Raw genomic sequence first — 15316 nt, forward strand, 5'->3', positions numbered from 1 at the left:
GTTTACTTGAGTGGAAGGGTAATTTTAGCCAAATGAAATTCAAGTTTCACACTATGTTAACTAAGAAATTTGTTACTCCAAATAAAAACTAAAATACAAATAGATTCAAGAAATGTTTAGATAAATTTATGGATATTACTTAGAAGATATTATTAAATGTTTTGAGGATGCCTGTAACCTTGTAAAGTTAAGTCCAAGAGTAAGAACTATATTATTTTATTAAACATCTCTGATAACACCATCAGAATATTGGTTTAGGTATATTTTGGGCATAATTCAAATTCAGTGAGATTGTCTTATACTTTTGTTATCTTCTGCATGGTGCTTATGTCAGTCAAGAGTGACTGGCTGTGAGAAATGTTTATAGACAATAGCTAGCATTTATATAACACTTTAAAGCTTGCAAAATATCATTTTTGTAAATTTATGTAAATTTCATATTTGTAAATATCATCTAATCCTCATGACAATCCTGGGAGGAAGGTGCTGCTATTCCCATTTTACTGTGACTGGCAAAGATTAATTTTCTTGTCTAGGATTACACAATTAGTAAGGATCTAAAGCTGGATTTGAATTTGGGTCTTCCTAACTTCAGGTCCAATATTGTCTCCACAGAGCTAATCAGTGCATAAAAGGAACTTCTTTTTAACTAAAATTTATTTACAATATCTGGATTTGTTCTCTCCTCCCTCATTCCTTTCTCTAAATTGTGAATTATTTCAGACCACTTTTGCTCAGATTGTGTCATTTGCATATTTTAATATTTAAAATTTTACCCACAATGGTAAAAATGAAATTGGCAATTTTACACAAATTTTAAGATTATTTATTACACAAAAACTTTTTTTGTGCTCCTGCTTTTGAATTTGTTGTGATTTATTTGAAAAATAGGCAGAAGTTTTATTTTACTCCTTTTATGAAAGTGTTTGCCAGAAATGGATAGTATAAAGAAATTTATAGAGCCTATGTTTAACTTACTTAAAGAAACAAGTGTTTTCAAGGTTTTGTAAGGATGAATGTTGAAAATTATCCCTGCATATATTTTGAAAATAAAAAGCTTTAATTAAAAAAAAGAAACAAGTGTTTTAAAACACCTTAGAAGTACTAGATTATAACAAACTAATAATGGTTTTATTAAGGAGTTATTATTGATCACAGTAGATCCCCAGGTACTTTTGCTCACAGTTTGTAGGGGAAAAAAGATCCCTTCAAGAATTATATAACATGGCTGAAAAAGATAGTGAGGACAGTTGACATAGGCGTGTATGATCATTGATTGAGAGCTGAAAAGGACTGTGGAGTTCATATTACCTATCTTTGTGACCTTCCATCCCTTTTATTTTATAGATTAGGAAATTGAGCAGTCCTTAGTGACTTGGGTCCTACAGCTAGTATGTGTGCCTGAGGAAAAGGTTTGAAAATGATCAGAGAAATAGAGGCAATGCTTTATAAGGACAGACTTACTGTTAGGCCTAGAAAGACATAGGTTAAGAATAGAAGCTTGATTTTTTTCTAAAAATTGAATAAATGATGAATGGGGTGAATGTGAAGAAGTTCATATTGAACTAGAAGTATTGCTTGAAGCTTGAATTGAAGTCATTTTAGAACAAATAGGATATGACTCCACACATGTATAATTAGGGTATCTACCACTCCGAGAAGTAATAAAGACTGAAAATATAAAGAAATTTAAGAAAGATTTAAATAAATTTGTGGTTAACTAAATTCTAATGGCTTCTTGGGGAATTTAGGAATATTTGTAACCTTTGCAGGTTGGGGTTTGAAAAGCAATCATCTTTTTCTTTATATTTAGTTCCATTTTTCAGAGAGAATACTAAGATTATTAGGTATTCACTGTGATGTTGATTTTGTGAAGATAGAGATTATTTTTTAGGCACCTTTGTAATCATAGTGCACATTAATTTGCACATACTGGGTTCAGATTACTTTAAAGAAGCAATTATGGTTAGTTACATTAGGTAACAGGTAGTCCTTTTTGACCTTAATCAGATGAAGCTAGATTGAACTAATTTTCCCCCATTTAAGTTACTTTTCTATCAGTCCAGTGATAGATATCATCACAGTATTTCATTGCTTTATTTTGTTGTAGTTTTAATTGTGTACTTTTTAAGAATAGATAGTATTCCAGGGAAATATGCAAAGGTTGTGACTTTTAAAGAGCACACTTCAATGACTGTTGAGGATATTAAAGCTGCTATTAGGGTAGGTAATTAAATCCTTGTCATTGAAATAGGATCAGTTGCATGAAACTGTAAAGGAAGGGGAGTGCAAAGGACAGAACTGCAGGAAAAGAAAAATAGTGTCAAGAACTCAAAATATTGCTGTAAACATCCTAATTAATCCTCAGTAAATAAGCAATGGCTTTCAGAGGAATTTGGTAGTTGGAAGAATTGTTATTCATTCCTCTAACATATGCCAGGACCTCTTTTTTTTCTTCATAGCAGGTATTAGCTATTTTGTTTCTAAACCTCTTCAGGTTTCTAAACCAACTTCAGGATTGGCAAAAGGCAGATTTTACGTACAAAACTTTTTCATTCAAAGTTATAATCATTGTCAAAGGGTAAGCCTTCATCAGACTAAAATACCTCCCTCTACAAAATATCTTGGGGATTCTTTACTTTTGGTGGTCTGAAAGTCATATTGAAGGAGTGATGAACTTAGTTATTCTGAAAAGCAGAAATAGTCTAGAATTACAGAAGTTTCCAAAGGTAGCTCCATATAGAATCATGATTTTGTACCATGCCATATATAATTAAATGTTAAGAAATTTAACCAATAGATGGGGATAAATGTGATTCAGTAGATAAAAGAAGTCATCTCATTTAAACTCTTTTGAAAACCATTTGTTCTGTAATCTGCTAGATTGGGAAAAAATGGACTTCATCAAAAGTACATTCGATATCTAGTATGATTAATGTAGCTTTATTATGAAGAATTAAAGGAATATATCAAAATCTTGTTAATATCCCCACTAATTCTCTACTCCAGAAATTGGGGTGGGGGGAGAATAGCAAAGCAAAGTAAAACAAAGATGTATATGATCAAGCAAATGCTAAGTCATATATTATCCTACATGAAGTCTTTCTGATTCCCTCAGAAACTGTCTTCTCTCTTTTGTATTTAAATATTTGTTTTTATTTTTTAAAAAATATTTATACTTCATAAGCTCGTATTGATCCTATGGATTGAAATTGTTTCATTTATTGTATTTGCATCCCTAGTGCCTAGCACAGTAGATGTTATGTACTAGGAGCTTAATTAATGCTTGCTAATTGATTAATCATCACAAATCATGAAGATAGTGATCCTTGCTGCTTGCCTTTCTTATTCATTTGCTCTATTTAAGTTCACTGCTTGCTATATCTTCTTTAAACAAGTTTGACAGATGTCATTAAGAAATTGAGTCACATTTTCCCTACTTCTTTGAATTGTTTTCAATTAGTATCCAGATTTTTTTTCATTACTAAAGTGGAAAAACACATAGAAAAAACAATCAATATATTCTTTCATAAACTCATATCCTCCAAAATGGTTTTTAAAATACACATGTATTACTTGAAATTTGTTTTTAGTTTACGTGCAGAAATGTGGGAGAAAAAAAGACTTTTTTCCTTGTTAAAGAAGTTGCAAGATCACTTAAGGCTTTATTTATTTATATGAGTTATTTGTGAACAGTGTGTGATATATAGCCTTTCAGTGTTACTTACCAAAACTTTTGTCTTTGTGGCTGAAACCCAGAAAAGTATAAATACATAATTAAAGTTTGATAACTAACTTTTGAATAGTCATAATTAATCATGACATGAAAAATAACAGCTCTCAGAAATTCATACTATCATATCTTCTTAGCCAATCAGGGGAGAAATATTTTTTTCCTTAGCTGTATAGATTTCTCCAATATTTTTCAAAAAACTTTTACTTAATATTTTATTTTTTCTTCAGTTACATGTAACACAATTTTTAATATTTGTTTTTAAAACTTTGAGTTCCAAATTATCTTCCTCCCTCCTCCCTATCCCATTCCCTGCATTGGATTTCTCTAATATTTGAAGAACCCAGGGCATGACAAAAACTTTAAAGATAGCGGTTATTCACTCTAAGAAAAAAAATTAATAAGTTTATTTTGACTGTCTGGGCCTTTTTTATCTTCCATGGTTGACATGAACCTGGTGAGAATTATTTTTTAGCGGCTGTTTTTTTAGATACTCTCGGAATTAGAATACAGTACAGCAACTTCTTGAAGATAAAAATATTTTTTTTTTACTACTGATCTTTGCATCTCCCCTAGTGCCAGGTAATGTAGAACGCTTTGTACATTGTGGATTCTTTAGTTCAATTACACAAATATCTTGAGTGTCACTGTATATAAGGCACCTGTAGTTACAAAGAGCCAAAAACAGTACCTGTACTTGATGAGTTTACATTTTACTAATGGACTACATGTACATAAGTAATTGAAAAGATGATTTTAGTATGTATAAATATGTATATACTTTTATACTGTGGCTATATGTATTTATGAATTTGTATCTTGTGTTATATATGTGTGTAGACACATAGTATATATTAAAAGGTAATTTGAGGAGGGAAGAAGCCACTGATAATGTAGGATAGAAGGTGTGAAAGAGGTTTATAGAGGAGTGGTACTTGAACTAACTGAGCCTTGAAGAAACATTCTGAAAGGCAGAGACAAGGAAAGTGTAGTAATAGATAGTGCTTATAAGAATGTTTACCAGTAAACATAATATGAGAAGGGAAGCAGCATAGGATCACAGCATCATAGAATGAGAACTGGCAGGGACCTTTGAAGGTGTTAGTCCACTCCCACTCCCTTTATTTTATGGATGAACAGACTTAGAGAGGCTCTATGGCTTACCCAAGATAGTAATTTTAACTCAACTTCTCTGCCTTCCAATCTAAGAAAATTGTTTTGGCAGCTGAATGGAGGATGAATGAAGGGAAGGTATTGGGAGCGGAGAGACTAATTGGCTATTGATCTGATCCAAAAGATGATGAGGGCAATCATCTAGGGTGATGGCTATGATGAAAAAGGGATAAATGTTGATGTAGAATTGGCGGAAGTTAACAAAGTGTATGAGACAGAGGGAAGAGTCAAGGATAGTACCAATATTATTAACCTGGATAACCAGGAAGAGGATGATATCTTCAGTAGAAATAGGGAAGTTTAAGAGAAAGTGAGAATTTAGGGAGATATGAGTTCTGTTAAGGACAAGTTTGAGATGCTAATAAGATGGAAATGTTCAAAAGACAGTTCAAAATATTAGACACTCATCTGTGTATAAGTGATTGAATCAAATGGAGCAGATGAGGTCACTAAAGGAGATTATCAGCACAAAGTCTTTAGGGGGATAATCTTGCATAGGGACCTACATATAGATGAGCCAGTAAGGGGTTCTGCAATAGGAAGGTCATACAGCTAGAAGGGCATTGACTTGAATCTGTTTTGTATGAGATATTAATGCTTTTTCAGCATCCTATACTTATTCTATGATGGTGATTGGTGAGGATAGAGTAGATTGTATATGTATGCATGAATTTCATAACAATTATTGGAATGAAGACTAGATGTAAAGTAGGCTTTATCCTATTAAAACTTCTATTTAATTATGACTAAATGTGTTTAAAAAAGGGCAAAATATTGGTTTGCAGTTGCCTATGAAACTTTGATCTCAGTGAATTGTGTCATTACAAGTTCTGGAAATAATCATCCAGGGATTGCAGTGTATGGATGAATAGGTTGTTGAAGCATGTCTGCATGTTCTGGTGCTTGTGCATACACACAGCCACACCCACACCAGAAATGAACTACACCTCATAGTTGGAATATAATCTTTCTCGTGAGGATTCCTAATCTTTTTTGTGTCATAGATTCCTTTGGCAGTCTTTTGAAGCTTTTATTTTTGGGAAGATTTCTAGCTTATCCCATTACAGATAATGCTTGCTGATGGTTTTAGATACTGCTTATCATTTTAAGGAATACTTCTTTTATTCCTATTGTCTTCAGTATTTTTAATAGTGTAAATACTGTATTTTGTCAAAAGTTTTTTTTGATATCTGTTAAAATAATCATGATTTGTGTTGATTTTGTTATTGATATATCAGTTATGTTAATAGTTTCCCTAATATTGAACTAACCATACATTCCTGGTAGATCATAGTGTATAATCCTTATGATATATTGTTGTAATTGCCTTACTAGTATTTTGTTCAAATTTTTTGCATTAATATTCATTAGGAAAATTGGTCTATAATTTTCTTTCCCTGTTTTAGCTCTTCCTGATTTAGGTATCAGCACCATATTTGTATCATAAAAGGAGTTTAGTAGGACTCCTTTATCCATTTCCCCAAATAGCTCGTATAGTTTTGGAATTAATTGTTTGTTAAATGTTTGGTAGAATTCACTTATGAATTCATTTGGTCCTGGGGAATTTTTCCTAGGGAGCTCACTAATGGCTTGTTTCTTTTTCTTTTTCTTTTTCTAGGATGGGGTTATTTAGGCTTTCTGTTTCCTGATCTGTTAATCTAGGTAATTTATTATTTTTAAAATTTTCATCTATTTTGCTCAGACTGTCAGATCTATTGGCATATAGTTGGGCAAAATATTTCCTAATGATTGCTTTAATTTCTTCATTGATAGTGATTTCAATTTTTTCATTTTTGATACTAGATACTTGGTTTTATTTTTTTTAAATCAACTAATCAAATTAGTTTATCTATCTTATTGAGTTTTTTTTCATAAAGCCAGCTCGAAGTTTTATTTATTAGCTCAATAATTGGTATGGTTTTTTGTTTAGTTTTGTTTGTTTGTTTGTTTGTTTTTTTTACCTTTCCATCTTATTAATCTCATCTTTGATTTTCAGAATTTCTAATTTGGTGCTCAATTGGGGGTTTTTAATTTATACTTTTTCAAGTTTTTTTAGTTGCACGATCAATTATAGATCTATTCTTTTTCCATTTTATTGATGTAAAAAATTAGAGAAATAAATTTTCACATAAGTACTGCTTTGTGTCTTATTGTTGTCATTCTCTTTAATGAAATTATTGCTTCTATGATTTGACCCACTTATTCTTTAGGATTAGATTAGTTTCCGAGCAAAATTTTATCTTATTTTTTATTTTTTAAAAATTTTTGTTACTTTTTTTAAAAATTAAATTATTATTTTTTCTTTTTTCTTTTTATAATTATAACATTTTCTTTGACAGTACATATGCATAGGTAAATTTTTTTTTTTTTTTTTACAACATTATCCTTTGTACTCCCTTCTGTTCTGAATTTTTCCCCTCCTTCCTTCCACTCCCTCACCTAGATGGCAGGCATTCCCATACATATTACATATCTTATAGTATATCCTAGGTACAATATATATGTGCAGAACCGAATTTTGTTGTTGTTGCTGTTGCAAAGGAAGGATTGTATTCGGAAGGTAAAAATAATCTGGGAAGAGAAACAAAACAAAACAAAACAAAACAATGCTCACAGTTTTACACTCATTTCCCAGTGCTTAATGCTTAATACACTTAATACTTCCTAGCTGTGTGACCCTGGACAAGTCACTCAACCCCATTGCTTCGGGGGGAAAAAAAAAAAAGGAACAAGTATTATCTTCCCATAGAGAGATATAAAAAATTTACCTCTATTGAATCTCTCTCTCTCTCTCTCTCTCTCTCTCTCTCTCTCTCTCTCTCTCTCTCTCTCTCTCTCTCTCTCTCTCTCTCTCTCTCTCTTTTTTTTTTCCTTTTCCCTTTTTATCTGTCTATGCTTCTCTTTGGTCTTGATATTGGAGGTCAAATTTTTGTTTTGCTTCTGGTCTTCTCCTTATGAAAGTTTGAAATTCTTCTATTTCATTGAATGACCACTTTTTTTCTTGGTGTATTATGCTTAATTTTGCTGGGTAAGTGATTCTTTTTTCTTTTTTTTAATTTTATTTAGAATTTTTTTTTCACAAGTATATATGCATGAGTATTTTTTTTTTATAATATTATCCCTTGTATTCATTTTTCCAAATTATCCCCTCCCCTTCCATTCCCTCCCCCCATGACAGGCAATCCCATACATTTTACATGTGTTACGATAAAACCTAGATACAATATATGTGTGTAAATACCATTTTCTTGTTGCACATTAAGTACTAGCTTCCGAAGGTATAAGTAACCTGGGTAGATAGACAGTAGTGCTAACAATTTACATTCACTTCCCAGTGTTCCATCTCTGGGTATAGTTATTTCTGTCCATCATTGATCAACTGGAAGTGAGTTGGATCTTCTTTATGTTGAAGATATCCACTTCCATTAGAATATATCTTCATACAGCATTGAAGTGTACAGTGATCTTCTGGTTCTATTCATTTCACTCAGCATCAGTTGATGGAAGTCTCTCCAAGCCTCTCTGTATTCCTCCTGCTGGTCATTTCTTACAGAACAATAGTATTCCATAACCTTCATATACCATATTGGGTAAGTGATTCTTAAGTATAGTCCTAGTTCCTCTGCCTTCCAGAATATATTCTATGATCTTTGGCTCTTTAATGTTGTAGCTGCCAAGTCCTATGTAATCCTGATTGTGACTTCTTGAAATATTTGAATTGTTGTGGACACTTGCAGTAGTTTTTCTTTGATCTGATTGTTCTGTAATTTGGCTATAATGTTCCTTGGAGTTTATAGGATCTCTTTCTAGAAATTATCAGTGGATCCTATCAGTGTCTATTTTGTCTTCTGATTCTAGGACATCAAAATGGTTTTTCTTGAAAAATTCTTGAAAAATACTGTCCAGGGCCTTCTTTTGATAACACTTTCTAGTAGTCCAATGGTTCTGATGTTTTGTCTCCTGGATTTTCCAGATAAATTGTTTTTCCCATCAGGTATTTTACATTTTCTTTCATTTTCCTTTCATTCTTTTGAATTTGTTTTATTGATTCTTTATGTCTCATAGAGTCATTAGCTTCCATTTGTACAATTCTAATTTTTTTTCTTTTTTCTTTTTTTTTTCCTCCTGAGGCTGGAGTTAAGTGACTTGTCCAGGGTCACACAGCTAGGAAGTGTTAAGTGTCTGAGACCAGATTTGAACTCAGGTCCTCCTGACCCTCGGGTCCTGCGACACCTACCTGCCCCCAATTCTAATTTTTAAGGTGTTATTTTCCTTAATTAACTTTTGTACTTTCTTTTCCATTTACTCAATTGTACTTTTTAAGGAGTTGTTTTCTTCAGTGCATTTTTGAATCTCCTTTTTTATTAGCAAATTCTACTTTTAAGCACTTTTCTAAGCTGTTCACTCTTTTTTTCATAATTTTTTTGCATCACTCTCGTTTCTTTTCCTACCTTTTTTTTTCTACCTCTCTTATATGATATTTAAGCTCCTTTTTGAGGTCTTCTATGAGTTCTTTCTAGGCTTGCTATCACTTTCCACTTTTTGTTGGGGTTTTGCCCACAGGTGTTGATGTTTTCCTTTTTTAAGTTTGTGTCACCATAATGATTTTCTATAGTCAGATTTTTTTGGTTGTTTTTTGCTCATCTTTCCTCATCCCTTCCACCCCCCTCTTTTTCCTTTCTTTTAAATTTGAACTCTGCTCCCAGGGTGGAAGGAGTACTCTCTCAGACTTCTTGGCCAGGGATTGCAGATGCTGGCTGTTTACCGATGTTGTTCAAAGGCCCACAGGGGACTGTCATGTCCAATGCTGTGTTAAGGGGTAGTGTGGGGGTGACTTACTTCTGGAGATTGTAGGGGTATGGCAGTTTACCTAGTGCTCCTCGACTGGGGTCCTGGTGATTTGTGTGATGAGTGCCAAGGCCCAGTGCAGGGTTTCTGTTTCCTGGGGCTTCACTGAAGCATGTAGTGGTCTGGCCTCTGGTGGCTGCCTGTGTACTTGTATTGGGGGGGGGGGGTTCATCCTGATGGCTGCCTGTTTGCTTAGGCACTTGTAGGATTGTTGAATCCCTGTTTGCCTAGTGTTGTGCTGAAGCATGCAGTGATCTGGCTTAAGGAAGTTATCTGTTTTTCTAGAACTATCCTGAAGCATGCAAAAGTCTGGCCATTGAAGGATGCCTCTTTGCTTGGAGTAATTCTTAGGGCTGGAGTCCACCAGCTCCATGAGTATGCTAAGACATGTGGAAGCATCATGATGTTGTCATTTGCTCTCTTTACCACAGTGGGGTTCAGGATCTCTTACTAGCTTGCTGGGAACCTTCCTATCTTGGACAGTGCCACTTCACCTCTACTCCTCTTTACTTAACTGAAATGGATCCCTTTTGCTAATCTTCCAAACTTCTTGGGCTAAGGGATTGTTTTACTCTGTCCTCTTGCTGATTCTGCTATTCTAGGACTCATCTTGGGTGCTATTTTATGTCTGCTCAGTGGTGAACATGTTAGAATATAGTGATTTACTGCTTACTCCACCACCTTGGCTCCTGCAAATAGTTCTCCCTGAAGCTTATATTTTTAAATACATAAAATAAAATTCATAGGATTATATTATTTTATTGAATAGTTATAAAAATATATTTTAAAGAAAGCACAAGTTCAAATATCCCTTTAACACCTCCCCCAAGTTCTGTTCATCATCAGTTGGCCCAAGATACATCACTGACAGTAAAGTCTCAGAATGTAGTTACTTGATCAACAATGAAGCCTTTTGAAGGTGGATAGGCTGCAGGACATGCAAATCATTGTTTTCTTCTGAAGTTAAACTACACGAACAGGGAAAGATAAAAAGCTGAAAATACAATAAGCATTCCCTGAACTAGATAAAAGTTACTAGCATGCAAGAACAAAGAAGGGGACAGGACTGTCCTTTTTAAGCAGACTTTAGGTTGGCTTCAAGTCCACAAGTAGCAGATGCCAATAGGACAGTGATCCTAGAAGTGTGGTGTAAGCTCTATTCAAACATAGTTTTAGAATTAGTGATAATCTTCTAAAATAGAGCCTGAAACACTTGGCACAAAGAAATGAGATAAATACACAAGTACTTTGCAAATTATGAGATACACTCATGATTGTTGCAAGGTTTTAATATGACAGAAGAATTTGTGTAGTCTCCTGAAGTTGATGTATGGGCCAGTCATGTATGGGCCAGTCCTGAAGTTTTGCTTTAACTGTTTTGTGTAATCTTGTTTGGTGTTATAAATTTCCCTCCCAGATTATAAATTCCATTATGACAGGAATCTAATTGTAATTCTCAGCATCCTTCTTGCTACCTCCCCCAATTCCTAGACTAGTGTTATGTACCTAGTGGCTCAATAAGAGGTTGCCCCATTTCCCCAAATTATCTTGCATGTATTTTGTATGTACTTATACCTGGACTCTCAATCCCTTCTCTTTCCCACATAGAATTATAACCTCCCTAAGGGCAGGAAGTATTTCATTTTTGTTTTTGTATCCCTAGCACTTAGCACAATGTCTGACCACATAGCAAAACCTTAGTAAATGCTAAATGAATTAATTTTATCAATATTAACATTATTAAGATTAGTTAGCTTGTGCTCCTCTAGAAGTCTTTGAGAACCCAGTTTCCTCTCCATTCTTTTGAATGAGTCCTTAAACTAGGTAGAACTTGGGAAGAGAAATATTTGGCTGTACCTTTGATTTATTTGATATTGAGACATTAATTTACTGTGGCCCTGTTTTGTACAAGGAGCTGTTTTCTGCCTGCACCTGTTTACTATCTCTTTGTTGCTTCCTATCCAAACAGAAAAAAAAGAATAAGTTGCCATTTAGAATAAGGTTGTAGCTGTTCTGTGAGAGAAATTTTGAAGGCTCTTTTAACAAGTCTATAGTGACCTGCTAATTGTATTTGTGGCTTTCTTTTGAAATGTTATGAAAGCTTGTCAGCAAAATATGAAGTAGGCCTTGTGGCAGTGAAAGATGGAAAAGAGTGACTTTACAGCATTATATGGTCCTGGTGGCCTTGATGTTGTTTGATTATCAGGCCTCAAGGCTTTAAATAAAGGAACCAAGATAGTAGAAAGGTGGTATTTTTAAAAATGTATTTTCAATGGAATATTACACCATTATAATCAAGAGTAAATAATTGTCTAATTACTAGATGATTTTGAGCTTAGCTTTAAGATCATTGAAATGATTTTGAATCTTGTTACAGAAAAGTTTATGTAGAAAAAAAGAAGATATGAGTTTAGATTTTTTTAGAAAGCTTTAATTCCATCAAAAAACCCTAAATTTTGAGGAGACAAATTTATCATTGTTTTAATGTTTAACATGCCAATTGTAACATACATTAGTTTTAAGTCAAATATGTGCAAAAAATTTATTTTTTATGTCTAAACATACAATTCTGACTTCTTTAAAAATCAACATGTACAGCATATTTATGTTCATCTTATAAAACTTGTAGCACATACTATTTTAAATGATTATGGAGATTTATAGTTGTGTGTTTGTTTTAATGAACTGTATTTCATTTCAGTATTTTAAAGATCACTGCTTTCATCAATGTAGGTATTCTGGGAATACCTCATATAGATTTAGTTGATTATGATAGAAAAAGCTATTGTTTCTGAAAAAAATGTCAGTCAACCAGCCTGGTGATGAACCTCTAAATATGGCTGGTTTTTAAGATAACAATAGTTGTCAGTCCATAGGCCTATATTGGACACTTTTCTAGCTTATTATAAGATTAGTTAGCTTGTGCTCCTCTAGAGTCTTTGAGAATCCAGTTTCATTTCCATTCTCTTGAATGAGGCATTAAACTAGGTAGAACTTGGGAAGAGAAATATTTGGCTGTACCTTTGGCTTATTTGATATTGAGACATCAGTCAGGAATATAGCCCTCAACTAAAGTACCTTGGGATAGTAAATAATGGGTTTTATGAATCAGAAAAGCTGGAGTTATAATCATTTTTTTTTACTTATAACTGTGTTTGACTCTAAATAAAACACTTAATTTCTCTGGGTCTCAGTTTTCTCATCTGTAAAATGAGGAAGTTAGACTTGATCTTTAAGATCTCTACAGTTTTAAATTTATAATCCCACAAACATTATTCTTGTGGGAAAATATGATTTGTTTTATGATAATATAATTTATAATCATCCCTTTCTAGGAACATGTTTGGGGGAGTGGAGTGATAACTACCTATAAGATGGTTTGCCTAGTGTTAGAATAAGTTATTGGCTGCTGATGCTAATTATGTTCCATGTTATTTTAATTTGATTTCTAATAGTAATTACATTATGAAATAAGATTAAGGTTCCTAAAATCCTAGCCAATTAATTTAGTTTGAATAACTCTAGTATAGTTTGAAAAAGATAATTTTTAGTCAGAAAAAAACTAATGTACTAGAAAGTATTTAAACAAATTACCGATAATTAGTTGTGATAATGACAATAACCTAATTCTTTTTTCTGACCTTTAAATTTATGATAGTTTGCTATATTTTTGCATGTTGGCATATAGAAAAGGATTTTTTCTTTCAATATTTTTTGTTGATATCTTTTGTTTTTAAATCACCTCTATTTCCTAATATATCCTTTTTCCTTTCCCAGAAAGTTGTTCCTTGTTAACGAAGAATTTTTTAAAAGAAGGAAAAGAAGAAGATAGTTTGGCAAAACTGACCATCTCGGTTTCCTCTGATAATTTTGCACACATTTTCTGCCCATAATTTCATGCCCATAATCTACCACTTCTCCAAGGAGAAGGTAGTAAATAAACCATTCAAATTACTCAGAAAAAACAGACCATATTTTTAAAGGTCCCCTCATTCCTAACCATATTCATACTGCATTAGATTTTGAAAATCTAAATGGATAACTAGTATTTTGTTAATGAGTTGGAGACTAGAAACTCTTTTTCTTGGGTTTCTATTCTTGATTATAAGCAGTCATTGAAATCTGATACTTACTTATAATGTTTACTACATTCCTATGAGCACTATGATATTACATATTAAAAACTACAGAAATTTTATGTTACAGCTGCCCTCAGCCAGCTTTTAAAATCTTTTATCACATTCCCAAGTACCTAAGTATTTAAAATAAAATCTTGTGAATTAAAACACACACATATGTATATGTGTATACATACACACACACACACACAGTTACAACTAAACATTAATCACTTATTAAAAAATTGGAATTGGTCATTTCCTCATTTGAACTCCCATTTCTTTCAGTGTGTCTTAAGAATGTAGTGTCCTATTACCATGTTAGTTTTGCCTTAACCATTTTTTCTTTGTTGGAAAGGGGGGTTCTTTTGGGGAGGGGATATTGAAAAAAAAGGGGAGTATGTTGGTAAATGAAGAATTAAAAAGCATCAATAAAACTTTTTTAAAATGTAGTTACAGTGGCTACATATTGTAGTTTCAACTGAGACTTTGATTAAACGTCTTATAAATTATACTCTATAAGCTTTCATAGGATCGTAGATATTTTTTTTTCTCCAAAGAAACTGCTTCAAATGGTTCTGTTAAGTGTACGAATGTTTCTGATGATTATCTTTTTAATTAAAATGAGAAATCTTTGTTTAAAGTGGCATTCGTTTTTTACGGCCTGTTACAGTCTCTGTAACAATCATTTCTTAAGTCTGAACGTTTTATTTCCAGGAATCCATTTATATAAAACTATGTTTAGACTTAATTAAGGAACGATTCTTACAAAGCTTGTAAATAGCCAGGAAAAAAGGGACCGAAAATAAAACTGACATTCACACTTAACAAAATGATTGTTACAAGGTATGTAATATGCTATAAAAATACAATAAAACCCTTTTTATAAGAGTTCATATTTTTCGATCCTTGTTTTCAAAGGTATTTAAGAAAAATATCAAAGCTCTACAAAGTGACATCTGTTTTACTGAATGGACTAGTGATAAGTTCAGTTGTCTTTAATTGACAACACAAAGAGCTATACCTGTTGTGTTATCTAAGTATTTTACATTCAATTTATATTGAATTTAGGCTTTATGCCATTGTATCATGAGGAAATAACTCCACTGGGAATCACAAGAACTAGGTTTTGGTTCTGACTCTTTTAAAAATACCAGCCATGTGACTTTGGGCAAAACCACTTTTCTTTAAAGCCTTAGTTTCCTGACTTAAAAAATACAGATAATAAGACATGTTGATTCTGTGACAAATTATGATTCAGTGCAAGAACATTTATGAAGGGTTTATTTAACAACACATAAAATTTTATCAGTCAATCAACAAGCATTTCTAATATCATGAAAAATACTACATTAAGTACTTGGAAAATAGAGTAAAAAAAAAATATAAGATTCTGTCCTTGAGGAATTTACATTTTACTGAAAGACTATAGCATATGCATAGA

At 32.6% G+C, this 15316-nt stretch overlaps 1 protein-coding gene across 13 annotated transcripts in view; it reads left to right on the forward strand.

The window, feature by feature from the left end:
• BTRC (beta-transducin repeat containing E3 ubiquitin protein ligase) overlaps window positions 1-15316 on the forward strand; it is a 182248-nt gene that overhangs the window by 2832 nt on the left and 164100 nt on the right. The window contains exon 1 of one of the 13 annotated variants that reach the window (XM_074295371.1): window positions 6550-6568. The exons of the other annotated variants lie outside the window; for them this stretch is intronic. The gene's annotated coding sequence lies outside the window, so the exon portion shown is untranslated. Of the gene's footprint in view, window positions 1-6549; window positions 6569-15316 lie in introns of those variants that run through there. 13 annotated transcript variants of the gene reach the window in all.

This window comes from Sminthopsis crassicaudata, chromosome 2 (genome assembly GCF_048593235.1).
Source record: "Sminthopsis crassicaudata isolate SCR6 chromosome 2, ASM4859323v1, whole genome shotgun sequence".
NCBI lineage: Eukaryota > Metazoa > Chordata > Mammalia > Dasyuromorphia > Dasyuridae > Sminthopsis > Sminthopsis crassicaudata.